Here is a 24,138-nt window from a genome sequence, read left to right as displayed (position 1 = left end):
AATTCAAAACAACCTTGACAAACTGGAAAATTGGTCTGAATTCAACAAGATGAAATTCAATCAAGACAAGTGCAAAGTACTTCACGTAGGCAGGAGAAATCAAATGCACAACTACAAAATGGGGACAAACCGGCCAGGTGGTAGTACTGCTGATAAGAATCTGTGGATTATAGTGTATCAAAATTGAATGTGTGTCAACAATGTGTTGCAGCTGCAAAAAAAGGCTAATAGCATTCTGAGGTGTATAAACAGAAGTTCTGTATATAAGACATGGGAGATAATTGTCTCGCTCTGCTCTTCACTGGTGAGGCCTCAGCTGGAGTACTGTGTCCAATTCTGAGTGCTACTCTGTAGGAAAGATGTGGATAATTTGGAAAAAGTCTAGAGGAGAATAACAAAAAATATCAAAGGCTTAGAAAACCTGACCTATGAGAAAAGGTTAAATAAACTGGTCTTGTTTAATTTGGAGAAAAGACTGAAGGGGGAACCTGATAGCAGTCTTCAAATAGGTTAAGAGCTGTTATAAAGAGGATGGTGATCAGTTGTTCTCCATGTCCACTGAAGGTAAAACAAGAAGTTATGGGCTTAAACTACAGCAAGGGAGATTTAGGTTAGATATTAGGAAAAACTTTCAAACTATAAGGGTAGTTATGCTTTGGAACAGGCTTCCAAAGTAAGTTCCCACCCCTGGAAGCCTTTAAAAAGGAGGTTGGACAAACATCTGTCAGGGTTGGTCTAGGTTGACTTGGTCCTGCCTCAGTACAGGGGTCTGGCTCTGATGTCTTCTTGAGGTCCCTTACAGTTCTATATTACTATGATTCTATGATAATTCATCCCTCTGGTGCCTATGCATTTTGTTACAGTCTTTAATTACATTATCACGTACTGTTTTTTCCATGGGACCCCTGACTCATTCAGTGCACATGATGGATGGTGCTTAATTAAGAAGTAGCAAGTCAATGTTTTATTTCCTCCTCATTGTTCAGTGTATGGCCCCAAGCCTCATTTGCTGTCCACAGTTCAAACCCTGCTCTGAAGACAGAATTATTAATTTCCTCATTTTCAAGGGCGTTCATCACTAGAGTGTCTAAGGGCTTTGCAAACATCATTTATCTTCACAACACCCCTGTAAGGTTAGGGGCTGATATTATCCTCACTTTACAGGTGGAAAGCTTAGCACAGAGAGAGAAGTCAAATGATTTTAGGTGCCCAATTTGGGACCTGATTTTTTCAGAGTACTTAACATTATATATTCCAACCACTTCCCCCACTGATCTCAGCTGCTGCTGTGAGAGCTCAGTACATTTGCAAATCAGACCCTAGGGTCTCAAGTAAGGCACCCCAAAAATGAGAAACACACAATTAGTGTGTGTGGTGGTTTAAGTGACTAACCAAGTGTCTGATAGCAGTAGTAGGTTATCATCTTAGATGGGGACCAGTACTAGAGGGTATGAAACACACACTTTGCCAGTGGATTTCACAGATGTTTGCTGATAGCAGAGGAATAGTGACATTCAGGAATCTTGAGTTCTGTTCCTAGCTCTGGAGTGGAGTCTGCTTTACTAGGCACAGATCCTTCTGTCTGTTCCCCTAAAGCCCGACACCCTTCTACCTTACCCCTTCTATCCTGTCCCCTATATCAGTCCAGTCTCTTCCCCACTCCCGACTCATCATCTCAGTCCCAGTCTCCATGCCTCAGGCTTCTCATCCAAGTTCCAATCTTCTTGCCAAGCCAGTGCCAGACCTCCCTCGCCCCAGTTCCCTCTTCCCAGTCTCTTTGCCCAACCAGTCCCAGCTTCCCCTCTACCCCACATGTCCTGTAACAGAGTGTACTGTCACATGGGTGAAAATGCACACATTTACCTAAAGAGTTGTAGGTAGTAGACTACCCCTGAAAATGAGAACTTGGGTGTGGTCCATCTAGCTCCAATCATCCTCTCTGCTGGGAGTGGGAGAGGTCTGAGGCTGATATAAATCAGAACCAGCTCATTCCAAGGGTATCAAGAAGAGAAGCAATATTCTGGATGGGGACACTAAGGGAGTGTCTTGGGGGAAACAACAGCTCCTGAAATGGAAGCTCTACAGATGGTATGAGACCAGTGGATGAACAGAAGCAAAATGTTAGAAAACAAGGTACTGAACTGGGCAGACTTTGGGCACAGGCTGGGACCTGCCTCCATTAAAGCCTTTGGACTTTCTAGACAAGAAAAGATATTGGGTGAACAACACATGGAAAGCTTATGGGGAAGGCAGCTTAGGCAAAAATGATCATGAAATGACAGAGTTCATGATTCTAAGGAATGGTAGGAGGGAAAACAGCACAATAAAGATAATGGATTTGAAGAAGGCAGACTTATCAAACTGAGGGAGTTGGTAGGTAAAATCCTATGGGCAGCAAGTCTAAGGGGAAAAACAGTTAAAGAGAGTTGGCAGTGTTTCAAAGACATTATTAAAGGCACAAGAGCAAACTATCTGTCTGCCTAGGACAGATAGGAAGTATGGCAAGAGACCACCCTGGCTTCAATTATCTGAAACTCAAAAAGAGTTCTACAAAAAGTGGAAACTAAGTCAAATTACAAAGGATGAACATAGACAAATAACACAAGTATGTAGGGACAAAATGTGCATAATTACACACACGTAGCAGATTCTTTGCACTAGGCAGTGCAGAAAGGGAAGAGGGGTGGCTCTAGCATCCTGATTCACTGTTTGGCTCCAGCCCCAAATGCAGGTTGGACAATGTTTCCCAAGGCGCCATCCACCAGCTGAGGATAGCTGTGGTGTTAATTACAGCCCTGCCAATTTCTTGGGGAAGGCACACACCCAGCTGGATTTTAGGGCATTGTTTATTAGGTGGCCATCTTGGTCTGGATAAGAACAAGGTGACCTCCATGTTGTGACAGTTTCTTGTTCCCCTATTCTGGGGAAAAGGCGGGAAAGTGAAAAGAGCGGGAATCAGTTGTTGCTAAGTAACCGGTTTCTATATAAACAAATGAAGGGAGGGGCCAGGGGCTCTTGAGCGCTGGAATCTTTGGGCTCAGGTGTCCAAAAAGCTCTCTCTCTCTCTGTGGTGTGGTACACCTCCCACATTGGTTACTGGCCTGCAGTAGCCACTCACTGAACAAAGTTGTCATCTTGGGGTTTATTAGTTATTTTCTTTTGGGAAGCTGGCGTGCACACTCAGACTAGATCCAGTTAGTTAGATCTGACACTCACCCATAGACGATGCAGCGAGGGATAGGATGGGTCTAAGATAGGGTTACCTACCTGTCTTCAACATCTGTGATCCACCGTTGGGGTCCATCGCTGATCTCACCAGCCCAGATTCTGCAGCCTCGCCACCAGCAGTACCTGGAGGAGGTAGAAAAACATCTTTGATTTATTGAGTGTGTATGTGCATTTGTCCTTAATCCATCCCTCTCCCCTTCCTTCCTTCTCCTTTAGTAAATAAAGTGTTGTTGTGAGTTCATATCCATGTGATGGTTTCTTTTATTCCAGCTCTGATAGATGGGCTTAAGGGGGCACTCAGTGAGAGGTATACTGTAAGGCTCCCCAAAGTCTTCTGGTCAGATAGGCTCCCTAAAAATCCTTACAGTGGTGTGCCCTCAGCATGTCTATTTGCTGACCTTCCTCACCCCTAGACAGACTCTCTGTTGTGGTTTGGCAGGGGGCAGGTATAAGAGCCTGTCATGCCAGCACTAAGCCAACTGGTGCTTTCCCCAAGCTGAAGAACCTCTGGCTAGGGGAATGCATTCAGTCTTTGTTTCCTTAATGGCACAAAGGCCAGGGAACAGGGCGGAGAACCTACCCCTAATTGGCACATGTAATCACCCATATTATCCCTATAAATGGGTATGTTGTATACAAAGGGCCACTTATGCCTCTAACTGGCCATTGCACTTATGGTAAATTCATGTGCAAACAGCATATAATGGTGTGCACGCTTTTTAATACTAGAGGCTCTCTGTGACTAAAGAACATAAAACAGGAGAGAAATTGTATTGTATAGAGACAGGAACTTCCAGCAGGGAAAGACTAACATTTAGCATATGGCTAACAGCATCCAAGAGCAAGGAACGATGAGGAAAGTCCATGTATAGAGGGCAACAACTTTCAAAGGACATGAGGAACAAGTAGAAAAGGACTCCATTGTTCAAGGTCTTATAAGTGCTAAAAGGGATTTCTGTTAGCAAGAATAAAGATAAGCCTATAAAGACCTATAACTGAGCAAAGTCTAGTGGTTAACCCTTGCTGTGAGTTCCTTCTTAGCACCTTCATTGATAGATGGAGAATGCATCAGCACGAGACTGGAGTCACAGCTGCTTTAGTATAAAGGCAGTGTGAGTGATAAATGGATTTCTGCTATGTGACAATAGGTCATTGCCTTAGCTCTGTATTGGACAGAATCTATTACATTAACTTAGACTAAACTCTCTTATTTCTATTTTTTGCACTGTACAAAAGTTTGCCATTGTAACTGTCTGTGAATACAAATTATAATTATTCTTAAAGATGTTCTCTGGTTTGACCAGCATGCTTCAAAAGAAATGGTGACTGCCTATCTGTTTTTCAGGAAACATAAGGCTTAGTTCTGTAAATGTGCCCTGAGTAACTTTATTCACGTGAATAGTCCCTATATGGCTTGCTCAGGGTAATACAACAATATTGCCAGAGCCTTGATGGAACAACTGACATGAGTAGTTAGTCAAATTTTTTGGTGGGGTTCTGTGGGTAGTGTACAGACAGCCAAAGTGACTGGTCCAAATTCTTCTTTGGTGTAACTTCACTGAAATAAGTTGAATTACACAAGGAATCAGACTGGGTCCCCAAGCCTTAACCTTCCTCATGGGAGCCAAATGAAATATTCACAGTAAATAATTTACTGAAAATAGCTACCCTCTTTTTCTGAAGGTGGAATGTCTGTCTGTGGTCTGAAGTACTGGGATTTAAGCCACACCAGTTGTGTGGTACCTACCTGCCAAATGTCCAGAAATGGACTGTAGTTGTCTCAACTCTAACGGTGGTGTGACAAGGTTGGGCCAGATGGCTACCGGAGAGTAACAGAAGGCAGATATATTAGCCCCAGGTTAAGTAGGTCCCTTTTCCCTGGGTAAGGTAACAGGGAAGGTTCCAGAGCAATCAGGAACCTTCTGGAGACAATAAAGACAGACAGGCTGATTAGAACACCTGCCGCCAATCAAGAAGCTGCTAGAATCAATTAAGGCAGGCTAATCAGGGAACCTGGGTTTAAAAAGGAGCTCAGTTCAGTTTGTGGTGCACGTCTGAGGAGCTGGGAGCAAGAGGTACTAGGAGCTGAGAGTGAGAACGCAGACTGTTGGAGGACTGAGGAGTACAAGCATTATCAGACACCAGGAGGAAGGTCCTATGGTGAGAATAAAGAAGGTGTTGGGAGGAGGCCATGGGGAAGTAGCCCAGGGAGTTGTAGCTGTTGCACAGCTGTTCCAGGAGGCACTCTAGACAGCTGCATTCCACAGGGCCCTGGGCTGGAACCTGGAGTAGAGGGTGGGCCTGGGTTCCCCCCAAACCTCCCATCTCCTGGTCATACACAGGAGAAGTTGACCTGGACTTTGGGTTCACGGAAATGGCCAAACTGAGGGCTGCCGTGAAGCTCCAAGGCGAGCAAATCCTCCAATAAGCTCAAGACCCACCAAGGTAGAGGAGGAATTTTGTCACAGTGGTTAAACTTTTTAAAATTTCCAGTTGATGGATTGATCATGAAACAAGCAGCACATAGTTTCCTCTCTTTCAGTGTGGGTTTCCCTGCCATGCAAACTTGTACCTGCTGTATCTTGTAGGTGGCCTAAGATGCACAAGAATTTGCAGAAGGAAAAGTACAATTTTCACAAACCAAATGATTGGACAGGGAATTATACATATTGTCCCTAAGGCCCAATAAGTTAGCCAATATTTAGGGCTTGCTGTTAGAATGAGATTGATCATATACATTAATTGTAATCTGGTTTATTTACAAAGAGTATACAAAAAGTCCTGGTTCCCTGAACACAGTAGAAACAAACAGCAGGCAGTTTCCTTGCTAAGAAACTGCCACTCCAGAAAATTCTGTGCCACAGAAGCTCTGACTTTCTTCTTCCTTTCAGGACCACTCTCAGGAGGCCCTGGTTATGCTATGCATACTACACTGCCATAGCTACAGCACTGCAGCTATGCTCCTGTCACATGCAGTGACAGCAGATGTTTCCTGCCACTGTAGGAAGTTCAGCTCATCAAGAGATGGTAGTAGCAGGGTGGACAGAACCATTCTTCTGTCAACCTAGCTGCATCTACACCGGGGGTTAGGTCGGCATACGTACGACACTTGGGGTGTGTAGATTTTTCTCACTCTGAGAGCCGTAGCTATGTTGACCTAAGTTTTAAGTGTAGACCAGGCCTCTCAGCAGCCTACAAACCAATAATCTAGCCTCTACATTTGCAACCAGGAAACCCCTGTTGAGCTACCTGAGTTAGCTGTGCTCAGGCCTGTGTGTGCAGTTTATTGCATCAGGCGTAGACTCTATTGTCTGCAGCTGCTTCACCACATCAAGGGACTTAATTGCTTCTTCCCTTGAGTCTGAGAGTATTTGGCACCCATTGGCTTTAATGAGGTCTGTGACTGTCTTTGAGTCAAACACCCTGGTGAAGCCATTAACACCTGTTAGCAAAATACTGTCATGGGTGACTCTCAGGAATTTTGTGGACTTAGGCCTGGTCCACATTTCCCTTATATTGGCATAGCAATCAAAATCTACTCCCTTACTCCCCACCTCCCCAGTGGCATAGCTACATCAACAAAACTCACAGTGTAGATGTAGCTAAGCCAACAGAAGAGGGTTTTGGTCAGCATAGCTAACATTGTGCAGGGACGTGGTGTTCCTACACTGGAAGAATTCTGTCAAGGTCTGCTGTGTCTACATTTGGTGGCTATGCTAGCATAGGGTCTATAGAGTAGATGCAACCTTGATGCCAATAAGATTTTTCCAGTCCATCAGAACCCCTTGAGACAGCAAAGCGGGACGGGAAAAACCATCACACTCACAATATTTCTAGAAGTAGTTACTTCTGCTTGTAATAGAAATATTAGGAAGACTCTTTTTCTCAAATCTCATATTTTAGCACTTCAATTCAGGTTCCTGGCATAGGAAAGGGAGAATGAAAACGAATGTCTATGCTACAAGTGATACAGTGGCACAGCTGCAGCTACCCTATGTTGACAGAAGTGGCTTTTCTGTCACTGTAGTTAATCCACCTCTCCAAGAGGTGGTAGCTAGGCTGATGGAAGAATTCTTCTATTGACCTAGCTGCATCTACTTTGCGGGTTAGGTCGACTTACTACGGTACTCAATTTTTCTCACCTTGAACGACATACCCAGGTCAATCCAATTTTTAAGTGAAGATCAAGCCTTAGAACTCAAAAGTTAAGTGCTTTAGTTGGAGTCTTGGGCATAGATTTTGAGTCCATTCTAATTGGACCAGTTCACTCATCCTTAATTATACAGTTGTCTTGTTTCATTAGACTCAAAAGCTGCCAAGCATTAGTGGATGAGACTGGAGCCCTTCCGTTCAGTATGTCACCAGCTGAGGTATTGTAATCCTTCCTATAACTCTTATTGCTATTAGCCCTTTTATCCCGCATTTCTTTTCAGTGTGGACACCATTGCAGTAAAAGTAATTTGGGTCTCATAAATAATCCTTATTTGCATTTCTATAGCGCCTATCATCCAAGGAGCTCAAAGTGCTTTGCAGATGTTCAGGGTGAAATCCTGGCTTCATAGAAATTGATGGCAAAGCTCCTATTGACTTCAGCAGGATACTAAGCATCTCAATACACTGTTGTAGCTAAGACTGTTTTCACTGCAGAGTTAACCCAGGCTCTTACTTAGGTTTCAGCCCTGGGTGGCGTGTGACTCCTCCATTTGGGGAGACTGCACATGCCCTGAGCATGGCCCTGCCCCGAGACCCGTCCCTGCTTAGCCATCTTCCATCCAAATCCCCGTCCCCACCCCACCTCCATCCCCGTTCGGTCTACTTTCCAAGACCTGCCCCCCCTCACCGCTCACGCCTCTTTGCCCCCTCCCCAAGGCCCCCCTGCCCACCGTGTGTGCCTCTGTCTGGTCGCTCACCAATCGCACGGACCACTTCACCTCCTCCTGCGAGGCTCCCATGTGGGCAGAGCGGGGATTGGAGGAGGCAGAGCCTTGGGGGAAGAGGACCAAGGCTGGAGCATGGGCGGAGCCACGGCCCACCCTTTCGGCAGCAGCGTGCTCCAAAGGCAGCAGGCAGACTGTTTAGCCTCCCCATGCCTCTTATATCTGCCACCCATGGTTTTAGCCAGCCTACCTAACTTCCACACAGAAAACCTCTGAGCCAGTGTTATGCCTAAGCGAGTTTACCTGGCTGGGGTGGGGTGTGGGAAATATTAGAGCCAGTGCCCTTCTTACTGGGGAAAAAAGCCAAGAGCATCTTGGCACAAAGAACTGTGCGGTGCAAAAACAGTGAGGACACAGTAATGGGGGTAGGCCTTTGTTGTGAAAACTCTTGCAGCTGGGCCAGATTAACCCTAACCAAGCACCTGGGCTAACCGTGCAGTGAAGACATATACCCTAAGAGTTATCCTCCTTTTAAAGTTGGGGAAGTTGAGGCACAAAGTCCTGCTTTTCATAGCTTATATATCCACCTGCATTCACAAATGGGGACTTTCATGTGCCTGTGGAAACCAGAGACTTGTCTGTGCTCATATTATGCACATGCAGAGTACAACAGGCACTTGTCTTGTTCAATGCAAATACCCCTAAACATGAAGTAAAAATTGCTTCCTATATTATTTGTCCAGGACCATGGAGCAAATTGCTGCTGGACCAAGAAATGGAAACCAGGTGTCTTGACTCCCATTTTGCTACTCCTAGTCCCTCATGAGTCCATTCACTTCAAAATATATCTGAAGTGCAGTGTGATCACCAGTGTCAATTTCACTTTAATTTTAAGCGATAGCGCCATGGCTCCTTTAAGACTTTTAATGTAATCATCTTTAAAGATACATGACCTGGAAATGTCCCTTACATGTGGAAAGTTTCAATGCTAATGCCTATTTCAGACTGAATAAAATGTTTGTTTTGTCATTCTTTTGATGGAGTTTGATATTTCTGTTGTTCTCTCTCCCTGCTTGAGATGTATGGTATTTTTATTCACTCAGGTTCTCTGACAGAGGTACAAATTGTCATTTCACAAACTCTGCTACCGTTCAGCTGTATCTCTTCTACAGAAGGAAAATGCCAATCAACCTAGTGCTCTCCAAGCTGGCCCGCCACTCCTTTAATTCAGTATTAGAACTGAATATGGATTGAATGAATTGCATTTACTGGGACAGCTAGCTGGCAAGAATAGCACTGATTTGACTGACAGTTTATTTCTTTAGCAACACTACTGGATAACTGCAATAGAATTACTGAAACTACAGTTGTGTCCCAAAAAGAAGCTGAATGAGGACAGACCCAATCTGTTGGGGTGATGAAAGCGATAGAGGGTTTACAGACACCATTCATATCCCCAACAAATGTACAAGCAATGTGGTCCAGTGATTGGAGAATTACCATGGGACTTAAATGACCTGGGGTCAACTCCTTCTGCAGCAGAGTTCTTGTGTGACCCTAGGGAAGTCATTTAGTCTCTCTGTGCCTCAGTTTCCCATCTGTAAAATGGGATAATAGGACTTGCAGTCACGAAGATAAATACATTACAATAAAGACTGAGATGCTCAGTTACTATAGGGGCCCATGCTAAGTGCCATCTCCTTCTGCAGCAACAAACCTATCTACTCTCCCACCTACGGCTGCAAGAGCACATCTAGCCTGATCACATAAGTACAAATCTGACTCTACATACCACTGTGTTCCCTCAAGTCTTGAGTCTTCTGGACGTAGGGCTCAATGAAAAAGGCAATACCAAACATTACTATTCAAAGGGGCAAACCTCTTTACTAAAACACTGTGATGTCCACACAATACGATCTACTTCGTAAAATTCTAATCTTGCTCTGGCCCATCCTTTCTCTGTTGGTTGTTATCCCTACTTGTCTGTCTGTCATTAGATTGGAGACTCTTCAGCGCCGGCCTTTCAAAAACAACTAGTGATTTTAAGTGGCCCTCTGAGAATTGGGACTCTTTAAGGTGGATATCCAAAAGTGGAGGCACCCCAAATCACTGGTCACTTCTGAAAATCATGGTCCTTATACCTGTGCCCCAGCTGCAAGGCGCATGCCAGCCCATTGGCATAGTGATTATGATACATATTGGATTCTGTAGATGCCATAGCACTCATTTGGTAGATGAAGTTAAGCCCCTGATCTGAAATGTACTATGCCTGAACAAGTGTTGGATCCATAACAAAAAATGAAAAATCCCTGGGCTCAAAAAAGCAGCTGGCTGAAGCCCACTCAAGAGCCCGCTACACTGTCACACTTTTTGTTGTTTGTGCATAGTTCTCTTCAGCTAACACGCTTGTCTCTCACAGACTAGCCAGGGGTCAAGGTTATGGGGGAATGTCACAGTGGGCCAAATTCTGCTCACGTTTACACCTGTCGGTGGAGCTGCTATGGATTTACACAGGTTTGATTCAGAGTGGAATGTGGCTCTTACAGGCAAGTGGGAATGAAAACTCAGACTAGATCTCTGTGTATGACAAGGTTAACAGGTTACCTTATTTTACAGGCTTGAAATCTCCTAGAATTCTGCTGGTTGCCTTCAGGGAATTTTAAGTACAAACAGCTTGGATTTTTTTTCTTTTTTAGAGACCTTTCCTGATTTAGGACAATGTGTGGATCTGAATATTAAACACAGCGTTGTGCTTACAGAATTTGAGGCAAATTGGAACCTTGATGGAAAGGGATGAGGCTGGGCTAATATAATTTGAAAACTGCTTGAAGGGAAGCTAATACATATGTTCTTGCTGGTTCCCTGCTGCTGTTATCCAACCCCAGAAAAGCGCTTCTTAAAAATAAAGACTGTAATGCATTACTTATATGTTAGTCTGTATCCCCAGAGGTGCTAAGAACCTTGCTGTGCTCAAACTAAGACAGACACTGGAATCAGAATTGCATCTATGGAAGTGTTTAGGCAAACAATTCAGCAACCAGAAAATACACTTTCCAACCAACCAGAGGCCCAGCTGATGTACATTGGCACATCTCCATTGACTTTAATGGAGTAACTCCAATTTATACAAGGCTATTTACTGTAAATCAGTTAGCAGAAAATGAGTATATATGTACTAAGGGGAAATGTGCAGTACGGTGACAAGAACAAAGCTTACCAAAAATGCCGTGAACCTTAGAAAAACTACAAAAAATGTAGTGAAAAAGATGATCTCTTTACAAAATGGATGTCATGCATGCACAAGCCTAGGAGTGGCTCTCCGCACAGGGGTGAATTTCACCCTCTCCATTTCTCAAACACAATGTCTGATAGATAAACTCATCAATCACAAAAGCAAATTATTTGTGGCATTCAGTAGCCTCTGTGCCTACCAAAATTGTGGAGCAAAGGCTGCTCCTTATTTGAGGCAGGACTTTATTATTTGCAGCACTAAGAAACTGATCTCCTTCCTTCAAGGTCAAGGAGACCCTTTTTGTTTACTTTAATGGGTGTTGCCTCCAGTCTGAAAAAACTCAGGCATCAAACTCTAGTCATGTTGCTATATGGGGATAGGGTCTGAACGTGGTGAGAAAATGTGTTCCTCGCAGTTAATCACCTGTATGCCTTTCCCCATCATCCCACACTATTAATTGCTCAGGTGCTGTGGTGCAAATGTGCAACCCTGAAATCTGAATGCTTACAATTTAAGGCAGGTTTCAGAGTGGCAGCTGTGTTAGTCTGTATCAGCAAAAACAACGAGGAGTCCTTGTGGCACCTTAGAGACTAACAAATTCTTTTGGGCATAAGCTTTCGTGGGCTAGAACCCACTTCATCAGATGCATGGAGTGAAAATACAGGAGCAGGTTTAAATACATGAAAGGATGGGGGGTTGCTTTACCAAGTGTGAGGTCAATCTAACGAGTTAAATCAATGAACAGCAGGACACCAAGGGGGAAAAAATAACTTTTGAAGTGGTAAGAGAGTGGCCCGTTACCACCAGTTGACAAGAAGGTGTGAGTAACAGTAGGGAGAAATTAGTATTGGGGAAATTAAGTTTAGGTTAAGGCAGAGATGTTGCTCTCACAGAATCCAGTTTGAGCAAGTCTCTGCAGTGGCCATGGAAGATTTTGAAATATGCGTCTCGCGATTTTGATGATGACAAAGATACTTCTCGAAGCTAATTTACCAAGCTTCAGAGATGAAATCGGCTCTGGGAGCAAGGGAAGTGTCATCAGCTAGAGAAGCTGTAAAATAAAAATTACTTCCTGTTACTGTCCCAATAAACTTCCCCATCCTCCTCCACCCAGCCTCCATGTGTAACATATCGCCAGTAGCTTTTGTAATGATTTCATCTTTTTTCTCACTTTATGGGAGTCAATAGCTGGGACTCTATTTAGATTGATTGTTCTTCTGTTATTAATGAGTTGCAAATTAATGGAGATGAGCAGAAATGAAATGGGAGATTCTCATTTAGCATCCTCTGCACCACTGGGTTTTGATTTCAGATAGTTTATTTCTAATTTGCAGCCAAAGACAATGAATTGATAATATTCTGGGTTTGCTAGGAATCAGCTCAAAAGTTGATAAAATATCTCATGACCTTTTCAGTTCAGATTTAATTATCACCCAACACAGTAATCGTTCCTGCTGGTACTTCCCCCATGCCTCTTTCCCCTTCATTCTAAAAACTTCACAGAGGCTAGATGGATTTCAAGCAAATAGTGTTGTGATTCCCGTATCTGCCTCCTGTAGCTTGTGCACATTATTTTATAGCTGGTGCTTTAGACAATCTTTGTTCTCAGTATAGCCCTGGTGTAAATATTTTATCTTCCTCCCCCATGGTGAAAATTTCTCCTTTGATCTAATGATTGGGACTTCCAACAGTGGGGATCCGTTCCTAACTCCACTACTGAGTCACTAGGAAAAAGCCAGAGAAACTCTGGCATGTCTGTTTAATTCCTTATGGGAGGAAGAGGTTTATCAGGGGCTGGTCTGAGACTATGGAATGAACTTCTATAGGAACAAAGGACCACCACAAACCTTGCCACCATCAGCTCTGAGTGTAAGGAACACTTCTCTAACCAGCCTTCTGCAATATAAAGTCAGAGCAGTGTACATTTCACAGATGTTTTTCAAAAATCCCCAACAACAAACCTGTACCAAAACAACACTCCACAATGCACTCACCTATTCCTGTGGGGAAAGGCTGAGAGAAAGAGAATGAACCTCATGTGAGAGATGTACATCATTTTGCTCACTGTGCTACCGGAAGCTGCTCAGACACTACAGTGATGAGGGCTATGAAGGCACTAATATTATTACTCCTAGGGGAATTCTCTGCCACTGCATTTGCACAGAATTCATATCCCACACAGATTATTTGCTTCCCCACAGAAAAAAGACTTTCTGATGCGGAAGCAAAGGGAAGCCACAAGAGCGGTCATGTGACCCTCCCCAGCAGTATGTTTTGGGTGCCCAGGGCAGCCAGCAGAGAAGTAAATCACTGTGGAGCAGGGGGCGGGACTGGGGAAGACCTGGCTGGTGGCTCCTACCCTGTGCTGGGCTCAGCTGCTAGTCCCAGATGGGCTGAGGAGATCAGGACTTCCTCTTCCCCTGCACAGCATCCAGGGCCAGGTCAGACCCACCCCCAGATTTCTCACCAGGCTGCAGAAAGCTCTGCAAACTCCCCTCCCCCCCGCTTCCTGCACCCATCACTCCTCAGCTGCAGGGGGAGGGATCACTGTATGGGGAACTGCTCCCTCATCCACCCAACCCCCATGTATCCAGACCCTCCCTCCAAGCCTCACCCCCCCACCCGAACTCCATTTGCTAAGACCCACTCCCCCTGCACCTGGACCATCCCGACGAGTCACCCACACCCAGATCCCCACCCCACTGAGCCCTAACCAGTTGCACCGGGATCCGCACCCCACTGAGCCCCACTCCCCCAGCATCTGGAGTCTCCCACTGAACCCACCACACCCAAATCCCCATGCTGAGCTCTATTCCCCCCCACACCGAGACACCCCCCTGCTGAGCCCCAACCACCTTCAACTGGACCCCCCTACAGAGTCCCATTACCGTTGGACCCAGAACCCCCAACAATCCCCTGTGCCTCCAGACCCGCACCCATACCCAGATCCCCCACTGAGCTGCCCACACCCAGATTACCCCCACACAGAACCCTCTCAACCCATACCTGGATCCCCCCATGCTAATCCCCTCCACACTTGGATCCTGCTGTGCTGAGCCTGCCTGCCCACACCTGGTGCACTTGGCACAGAGGGGCAGGGCCCTGGGGTGTTTCTGGGGCAGGCCCGGTCCTTGCACTGTGTCAGGGTTGGGTGCAGCTTCATCACTGAGTTCGTGTCCTGGGGGGGAGCTATAGAGTGATCTCCCACCTCTGTGTAGCCAGTGGCCTTTGCTCCTCAATGCCATGTTGGAGCCTCCACATTTATTTGACAAATAAAATTGGCAGAATTTTTCAGAATTTTAAAATATTTTATGCAGAATTTTTAAGTTTTGGAGCAGAATTTTTAATTTTTTTGGTGAAGAATGCCCTAAGGAGTATCAATATATAATAACAGACATTGTTTGTCTATTATATATATATTTTTACAGGATCCTTAGAAAAGGGTAGCCCCTATTCCAAACAGCTTCTTTCTAATTTTCGGTAGAATCACTTTTTTAAAACCCTGCAGAAGAGCTGTGTGAACTCTGCAAAGTTGAGAGTGCAAGTTGCTCAAGAACTGACCTCTACAAGTTTGAGCCACAAAGATGAATACTGAACCAAGCCCTTCAGAGTTCTGTTGTGGAGGTTTGAATGCAACAGATTTGAACCTCCAATGAGAATCCCATCTCCCTTTTGTGTATCTCCTGCCCACTCCTCCAAATATCTCCTTCTCCCAACAAACCTTAGGACCTCTCTTCTTTCCGTGCATGAAGGTTGGAAGTGGAATCCATTTTGAAGCACTTGGAGGAGAGGAAGGTGATCAGGAACAGTCAACATGGATTCACCAAGGGCAAGTCATGCCTGACCAACCTGATTGCCTTCTATGATGATATAACTGGCTCTGTGGATATGGGGAAAGTCGTGGATGTGATATATCTTGACGTTAGCAAAACTTTTGATACGGTCTCCCATGGTATTCTTGCCAGCAAGTTAAAAAGTATGGATTGGATGAATGGACTATAAGGTGGACAGAAAACTGGTTAGATTGTCTGTCTTAACGGGTAGTGATCAACGGCTCAGTGTCTAGTTGGCAGCCTGTATCAAGCGGAGTGCCCCAGGGGTCGGTCCTGGGGCCAGTTTTGTTCAACACCTTTATCAATGATCTGGATGATGGGATTAATTGCACCCTCACCAAGTTTGCAGATGACACTAAGATGAGGGGAGAGGTAGATATGCTGGAGGGTAGGGATAGGGTCCAGAGTGACCTAGACAAATTGGACAATTGCTCTAAAAAAAAATCTGATGAGGTTCAACAATGAAAAGTGCAGAGTCCTGCACTTAGGAAGGAAGAGTCCCATTCACAGCTACAGGCTGGGGATTGACGGGCTAAGCAGTAGTTCTGAAGAAAAGGACCTGGGGATTACAGTGGACGAGAAGCTGGGTATGAGTCAGCAGTGTGCCCTCGTTGCCAAGAAGGCCAATGGCATATTGGGCTGTATTAGTAGGAGCATTGCCAGCAGATCGAGAGAAGTGATTATTCCCCTCTGTTTGGCACTGGTGAGGCCACATCTGGAGTGTTGCATCCAGTTTTGATCCCCCCACTATGGAAGAGATGTGGACAAATTGGACAGAGTCCAGCGGAGGGCAACGACAATGATTAGGGGCTGGAGCATATGACTTACGAGGAGAGGCTGAGGGAACTGGGGTTATTTAGTCTGCAGAAAAGAAGAGCGAGGGGGGATTTGATAGCAGCCTTCAACTACCTGAAGTGGGGGTTCCAAAGACGATGGAGCTAGGTTGTTCTCAGTGGTGGTAAATGACAGAACAAGAAGCAATGGTCTCAAGTTGCAGTGGGGGAGGTCTACATTGGATATTAGGAAACGCTATTTCACTAGGAGGGTGGTGAAGCACTGGAATGGGTTACCTAGGGAGGTGGTGGAATCTCCATCCTTAGAGGTTTTTAAGACCCGGCTTGACAAAACCTTGGCTGGGATGATTTAGTTGGGGTTGGTCCTACTTTGAGGAGGGGGTTGGACTAGATGACCTCCTGAGGTCTCTTACAGCCCTAATATTCTATGATTCTGTGAATTTCTAGGTTTTACATTGCAATGAATGCTTATGGGTGCTCTTGGCAGTATTTAGCTAGTTCTACTCTTAAGGCAGCCTTTCATGATAAATATAGTCAGTTTAGCCTCTCCGGGGAAAAGGCCTGTTAACAGTCCTTGGAAAAAATAATTGTCTGATCTAGAGAAAGAGCATAAACCTGATCCTAGGAGGAGCAGCTTAACTTGTCCCTGACTTATCTTAAATATCAACATATGATTCACTGGATTCTGTTCTGACCTAAACTGAGACAGTGATCTGGCCTTTCCATTCCAAAAGGCCTATCCTAAGGGGTTTACTAATACATTAAAGTCAATGGGAATCATGCCAATTTGGTGCAGCATTAGATTAAAAAGGTAGAATATTGGTGAATAGGTTTCAAGAAAAGCGTTAAGACTACTATTGTGCAAATAAGGATGATCCTATTGTAAGTGAAGCAGCAGGTGATGCTAAGCAATTCTGGAATCCTTATGTCCTTCAGAAAATCTATCTAAGTCCAATGCCTTTGGTAAGCTTAGTGTGCTACTTTTCAATCAATGTCTCTGGAAGAACAAAAGGAGTTGGATGCACGAGACTTAGTTGTGCTATAAGACCTAGGTATCATTTATTTTAAGGATCTGATCCAAAGCCCTTTGAAGTCAATGGAGAAACTCCTAAAAGCATAACTCTGAACTGAGGGTGGTGATGGTTTCCTTTTGATAAATTCAGCCAAAAAAAACCGTTACAATGCAAACAAATGCCTATAAATTTCATATGAGACAGACCCCCATGAGACTCTCTCAAAACTGAAAAGAAATTAATTCCAGAGTCCATGCATTTCATAGAAATGTTTCTCTCCCATTTCACCTTCTAGTCAAACAGCTTCCATCACCACAAGAGGATTTTTGTCGGTTTGCTGTTTAGCGGTCAAACTGGGACCTTCCATCACCTTTGAAAACACTGAAGTGATCCAAGTATCTAAACCAAAGGCTAAGTCCAGGGTGGAAAAATCCTATATTTCAGGCTGCTCAGTGTTTTGGAAGGAATTTTAGGTGTGATTCCCCCCCCCCCTCTTATGCTGATGTAAATCAGGAGTAACTCCACCGAAGTCAAGTATCTAGCATAACCAAGATTAGAATCCAGGCCTACTCAATTTACATTAAAAGGATCACAAAAATCCTACAGTTTGGTGTCACCCTAACATTAGGTATTCAAATACAATTATTTCTGTCTGGGGGAAAGGCGAGTAAAGGTGTTTTCTCAGTGGCTCCTATTATAATCAACCAGACAGTGAGCTTTAATGGCTTGAACCCATGCTTAACACATGTAAAACTCCCCGTGAAGTTAACAGGCATTTTGCCTGCTTCCTAAATACAGTACTGGTCTCTGATCAGTCTCTAAACAAAATACACCATCCTTCCAGTCTGGGTTGGCTTGAGTAACTGCTTGATTTATTGGACAAACATGTAAAACCAGATTAGATTGCTGATCATGTATCTTCAGCAGAAAGGTTCATAAAAGATAATGACACAGAAGCATCTGGCTGGGAAAACATACTAGATAAATGGCTCAGCGCACTGGAAGCTAAAGTTAAGTTGAACAATGAACTATGCACTCAATTCACCACTGCTTACATTCTTCCAGAATAAGACTCATGCATCCGATGAAGTGGGCTGTAGCCCACAAAAGCTTGCGCTCAAATAAATTTGTTAGTCTCTAAGGTGTCATAAGTACTCATGTTCTTTTTGCGGATACAGACTAACGCGGCTGCTACTCTGAAACCTAAAATTAAAGGTTTTACTGAAGACATGAGAAAAATGCATGTTGTCATTCACTCAGGCAGCCAATGAATCTGTCAGGAGTACTGCTTCCTTGTCCGAAAGTCTAGAAATATTGGCTCAATGTTTGCAAATGCCTCTCCCATTCTCTGGCAATTTCATTGTTGGTCTCATCTCCTAAATTATGTATTCTCAGTTTTGCGGATCCTGGCCTTTATCTTTCCTCATTTGCTCAGTGGTTGGTCTCTGTGCAGCTGAGAGAATTATGGAAACATACTGTTTGCCTGACATGTTGAGAATGGATGTCTGAGCCGGGTAATTTTGCTGTAATGGAGAAATAATAGAGAAATGTATGATAAAATGAGGGCTTTATGAAAGACTTCCTGAGATAGCTGTGATACCTTTCCCTTAACGATGTCTGACTCAGTAATGATAAAAACAACAAGGAGCCCGGTGGCACCTTAAAGACTAACAGATTTATTTGGGCATAAGCTTTCGTGGGTAAAAACCCCACTTCTTCAGATGCTGTAATGATAGAGACCATATTGTTTCTTGATTTAATTCCTTCTTCCTTTTGTTGTTCTGAACCTAAATGTGACATTCCTTTCCATATATGCTAGAGCCATGTCCTTCCTTCATATTACACCCCTGCGCTGGGCTCTAAGCACATACAAGTAGGCAGATGCTGTATGACCACTTACTGCCGCAGTGAGTGAGAAGGGGGTGGGGAATGGGAGGAGCCTTGGTTCTACCCCTCCAATACACCACCCAGTCCATATGAGCCTGGGTATAGGGTTTAGTAACTTGTTGCAGGAATAAGCCACCAGCAAATCGCAAAGGGAAGCAAGGAGTGGGGAGCGCTGTTCCTTATTTTTCATGTGTTTTTCCCTTATTTCCATCCAACAAAGATGGTCACTGTATATGCAGGGCTCTACTTAAAGGCATAACCTATCCCTCCAATATTATGGTGATTGGCACAACTCCAAGAACCTGGGTGGGCTGATGGATAGCTGGTTTCAGATAAGGAACATTTTAAATGTAACACCAAGGGACTCCAGTTTCAGGTAGGGGGGCTTCACAGCTAAAAGGGATTTGGATCAGAAGCTTGTACGCGATCCCATTTTTCTTCCATGGCAGCTAGTGCCCCGTCTAAACCCAAAATAATAGCAATATTGTTTGGCCTTAGTACCTTTCAGTCACCTTCCTTTATGTTGTATGTCTAAAAATTGTAATCCAAATACACTTTTACAAAACTCTGGCACATTTACCTAAAAAAACACAGTAAGAAAATGCAGATGCCACTTTCCATGGCAAACTGCATAGATTCTGTCACCTTTACTCAGGATGTAGGAGTAGTATCTTACTCCAGGAGTAGTCTCATTGCTGTTCATTTTATTGAAATCCAGATGTATTTATTTATTGTAACCTTCCTCCTCCCTGTTCCATGCACTGTTGTATGTGGTCACTGCTCACTGTGCACTCACTATAGGTGTAATAGTAGTGACTACATGCATTAAAGTTGCCTAACACTTCCCATTATAACCCCATGAGTTATAGATTCCAAGGCCAGAAGGGACCATTGTGATCATCTAGTCCAGAGGTGGGCAAACTACGGCCTGCAAGCCACATCTGGCCCCCGGGACCCTCCTGCCCGGCCCCTGAGCTCCTGGCCCAAGAGGCTCATCCCCGGCCCCTCCCCTGCTATTCCCCTGCAGCCCCAGCTTGCTGCGCCACCAACACAATGTTCTGAGTAGCGGGGCTGTGAGCTCCTGGGCAGCACAGCTGCAGAGCCCGGCTTGACCCGGTGCTCTGTGCTGCGCGGTGTGTGGCTGGCTCCAGCCAGAAAGTACGGCTGCCTGTCCTGGTGCAGCCACGCCACCAGCCACCGGTGCTCCAGGCAGCACAGTAAGGGGGCAGGGAACGGGGGTGTTGGATAGAGGGCAGGGGCGTGCAGGGTGGTGGTCAGAGGGCGGGGGTGTGAGTAGGGCGCGGGGCGGTCAGAGGGTGGGGAATGGGGCGGGAGGTTGAATGGAGGCAGGAGTCCCGGGGGCGGGGCAGTCAGGAAGCAGAAGGGTTGGATGGGGCAGTGGTGGGCAATCAAGGACAGGGTTTTAGGGCCGGTCAGGGGACAGAGAGTGTGTGGGGTGGTGGATGGGGCAGGAGTCCTGGGGAGGCCATCAGGGAACTGGGGGGTTGGATGGGGCAGGAGTCTTGCAGGCATCAGGGGGTGATAAGCAAGGGAGGGGGTGGATAGGGGGCAGGGGCACAGCCTGGCACAGCCTCCCCTAACCAGCCCTCCATGCAATTTCCGAAACCCGATGCGGCCCTCCCCGATCTAGTCTGACCTCCTGTATAACTCAGGCCATAGAACTTCCCCATAATAATTACTAGATCATATCTTTTAGAAAAAACATCCAATCTGGATTTAAAGACTGCCAGTGATGGAGAATCTACCACAAAGCTGGATAAATTATTCCAATGGTTTATTACTCTTCTTTTGAAATTTACAGCTTATTTCCAGTCTGAAGTTGTCTAGCTTTGACTTCCAGCCATTGGATGACAGTATGGCTTTCTCTCCTAGACTGAAGAGCTCAGTTTTATGTTCTTAATAAATTATTGGACTTGATGACATCTTGCTAATCTAGCTACATCAGAGTCAGGAATTCAGAGCTGTGATTTCAATAGCAACTGGAACTGCAGCCCCACTACCCAAATATATTAAGCTAAGGTTTCCCAAACAAAAATCCACCCAGCCCAGAAAACCTTTGAACTGTGAAAGATTCAGAAACCAACCCTCTCTAGATCAACCTAGGCCCTGTCTTTATTCTTAGCTGAATTACAGTTCCAGACCCAAACACTCCTGAACTTTGGGCAATTTGGATTCCAACCTTGGATCTGGATCCAAATTTTGCAGGTGAGCCAATTGGTGCTTTAATGAGTTGAACCAAAATCCAAGAAACTTTGGAAGGTTCAGAATCTGGATCCAAATTTTGCAGCTCAGGCTTACCTGTATTATCGTCTGAAATGTAACACAGGTATGATAATACAAGATAGTGTGTATGTGTAATGGAGACACATTACAATAGCTTATGTGGGGGTAGAGTTGGAATTTCCTGACTTTGTTACATTTAAATGCTAATTCATAACATTGCTTTAATTATGTCTCTTTGCTTTGAATAGTTATTTGATGGCCAGTAATAGGCAGTGGTGTAGTCTAGTGGCTAGAGCCCTGGACTGGAACTTAAGAGATCTCAGTTCTATTCTCAGCTCTGCCACTGGCCTGGTAGGTGACCTCTCTGTGTCTCTATTTCTCTGTCTGTAAAATGGGGATAATGATACTGACCTCCTTTGTAAAGCGCTTTCAGGTATACTGATGGAGAGTGGGGTTTAAGTATTATTAAACAAATTTCCCCAGATACTTGGCCAACATTACTCAAGCTGTAGGAGGGTCATTGCTCAACAGCCCTGCCACTCTGTTCCTGGAACCTGGATGAGCAGAGAATGCCAGCATTGTATTGTTCTAGCCTGAGCAGTGTAGAACTCAACACTTTCACATCTTTAGGGTTCGAAGGAATCCCTCCTTGCTGTGGATGGCCTAATGCAGCTGTGCATCCTGAGTTACCCATTGGCTCCTTCTGTACTTTCCTCCCTCCCCTAGCAGGCTCTTAATTCCCTTTTTCTCCCCAAGGAGTATAACTGTGTCATTTCTATGAATAGTATATGCACTTCAGTATACCTGCCTGATATTATCCTGCCTGACAGCATAGAGTTAAATCAAAGGAGGCTGTTAGGGGACAAACATGAAAGAAAACAATGACAAAGATAAAGTACCACCAGAGAGAAAACCAAGGGTCCTTTGGGAAGATTTTAATTGGGGAATGCCCACTTGCCTGGCTTCAACCAAGCTAGCAAGGTTTATTCTTTCCAAGCTCAAACCTGTAATCAAAAGGGTGCTAAAACCACAAAGATCTCAGCCAAGGGAAGAAGAGGGTATTGAGTGGGCAGCAGAAGCTGAAGATGAGTCTCTGACGGAGCGACACAGAGAATGCTGCAGGGGCTGTCTCTCTCTCCCAGCCCAGGAGTAGGGATGGCTGGGTTGAGTGGAATTTACCCAACATTTGCAAGGAAGGAAAGTGTAGGTAAGAAACAGCATTTAACCCTTTTCACTGCTTGCTGTGTACCTTTGGGTGAATAGACAGTATGTTCTGTTTTGAAGAAGCTGTCTTTGAGTCATTCTGATCAATCTCTGGTCACAGGCTCCTGGGGGAAAGTTTAGTGCAAGTCCCAAGTAGAGTTGGGCCTCTTGTGTTAACATGGTTGGAAACAGGGGCTGGAATCCAGAGACACAGTGTAGGAGTGACTGACTTGTGAGGTTCCATCTGGAGAGGGGTGAAACAAGTCAAGCCTGACACAAGTCCACTTCAGAGGGACTAAAAGGTCTAAAGTGCATCTTGTAACCATGACTCCCCCAACTCTGATTTCTGACCCCACCACCCTTCACTAGGGGATTAAGCATGGAAACACTCACGCAGCCAGCAGAGCAGAGGAAGTGAGTTCCATGAGGCTGCATGTATTAGCCCACATTAATTGGCAAGCAGCAAATTCTGCAACTGTTGGATCACAAAGAACATGAGGCTTCACTTGAGATCAGTTACAAGCACCCTAGGGAAGTGCTGTGAAGGACTTCAATGACTATGAAGCCTGGTAATAGGATCTGGAGCCTTTCATCTCTAGATGACTGGTCAAATCCATAACATGTAAATAATAACAGTCATAGTCATGCGCTGACTGTTAATTGGCCTCTTGTACAAGCTGACGGCTTCAGTCCAGTTCCTTGTACAAAGGGACACACACCATTATCATTGCTGTAGTAAATGGCACACCCATTTCCAACCTCAGCAAAGACCCCAAGGACCAAATGGGCATAGAAAATTAGGCTACTAATGCGCAGTGAGGGAGAGGTTCTGTTAGGTCAGGCTGGAGGCATGCCATCAGGGCTGTGTGAGAAAGCTTGCAATGCTGTGACTTGTTCTGTACCTGTCCTATGAATGTACAAAGGAACTTGGCCCCTTTCATAGGCATTGATAGGACCCATGTGTAAGAAGGAAGCTTATCCCATGGGTGCCTGCAATCTCCCCAAGTTTTGATGGAAGGATTTTGTTTCCTATTCCTTCCCAGTGCCAGCTTCTTTTGTTAAACTTGCCGCCAATATGCCTAAGTCCCTGAACAAAACCCTTAAAGAGAGGCAGATTAATCCACAGTTTTGCATCCAATTAACTGACCAAAAATCACTGGGATATTTTTTAATTTTCACTACCGCTTGCCATGGTGCCCTTCGAAAACACATGCAGAGCACCTCCAATGAGATACAGCAGGCACTGATTCTGCTTCCATTGAGATGTTTTGTTTAGTTTCTGCTCTTTTCTCCCTTTATGTTACACTGATCTCTGAAACTATGGCTCAGGAAGACTGATCAGATTCCTCCCCCGCTCTCCCTTCCTTCCCTTTCCAGTAGGAAACATAATTCATCTCACTCATTGTAAGGTCCAGAGACTCAGTGCATTCTACCATCCTGCTGAAAAGGCCCCTCTGTTAATGTCAGGGAGCAAGGCATTGTAGTGGCTGTATTGTGCAAAGCCACTGCAGGCTCCCAGGGGCTGGATTCTCCCCTCTTTGTACTCTCTTGCAAATCAGGGAGAAATTCCATTGACTTTTATTGGAGAGTCAGGCTCCACATTCTCTATTCAGCACAGATCGGCTGCTGTCTATTGTGAGTTGAAAATACCATTCTAAGAAGCAGTAGGATGGCATAACTACTAGTAATGAGCATCTGTGTATCTCTATTATATGGGTTTTCAGATAACAAGGCACAGTGAATAAGAAGGGCTCACCCAGGCTTCCAAAAGAAGGAGAAGAAAAGAAAAAACCCACCCTACCCTAAGTGGTTCTCTTTCTTCTTGAA

At 44.9% G+C, this 24,138-nt stretch overlaps 1 long non-coding RNA gene across 1 annotated transcript in view; it reads right to left on the bottom strand.

Moving 5' to 3' along the window:
• LOC140905845 (uncharacterized) overlaps positions 1-3,337 on the bottom strand; it is a 59,409-nt gene extending 56,072 nt beyond the window's left edge. Inside the window, exon 1 of the long non-coding RNA XR_012156960.1 lies at positions 3,268-3,337. This is a non-coding gene — a long non-coding RNA (uncharacterized lncRNA). The remainder of the gene's footprint in view (positions 1-3,267) is intronic.
• Between the last annotated feature and the right edge of the window lie 20,801 nt (positions 3,338-24,138).

Source organism: Lepidochelys kempii, chromosome 2 (assembly GCF_965140265.1).
Source record: "Lepidochelys kempii isolate rLepKem1 chromosome 2, rLepKem1.hap2, whole genome shotgun sequence".
NCBI lineage: Eukaryota > Metazoa > Chordata > Testudines > Cheloniidae > Lepidochelys > Lepidochelys kempii.
The sequence above is the reverse complement of the archived record's forward strand: the minus strand, read 5'-3'. Positions and strand labels throughout refer to the sequence as shown.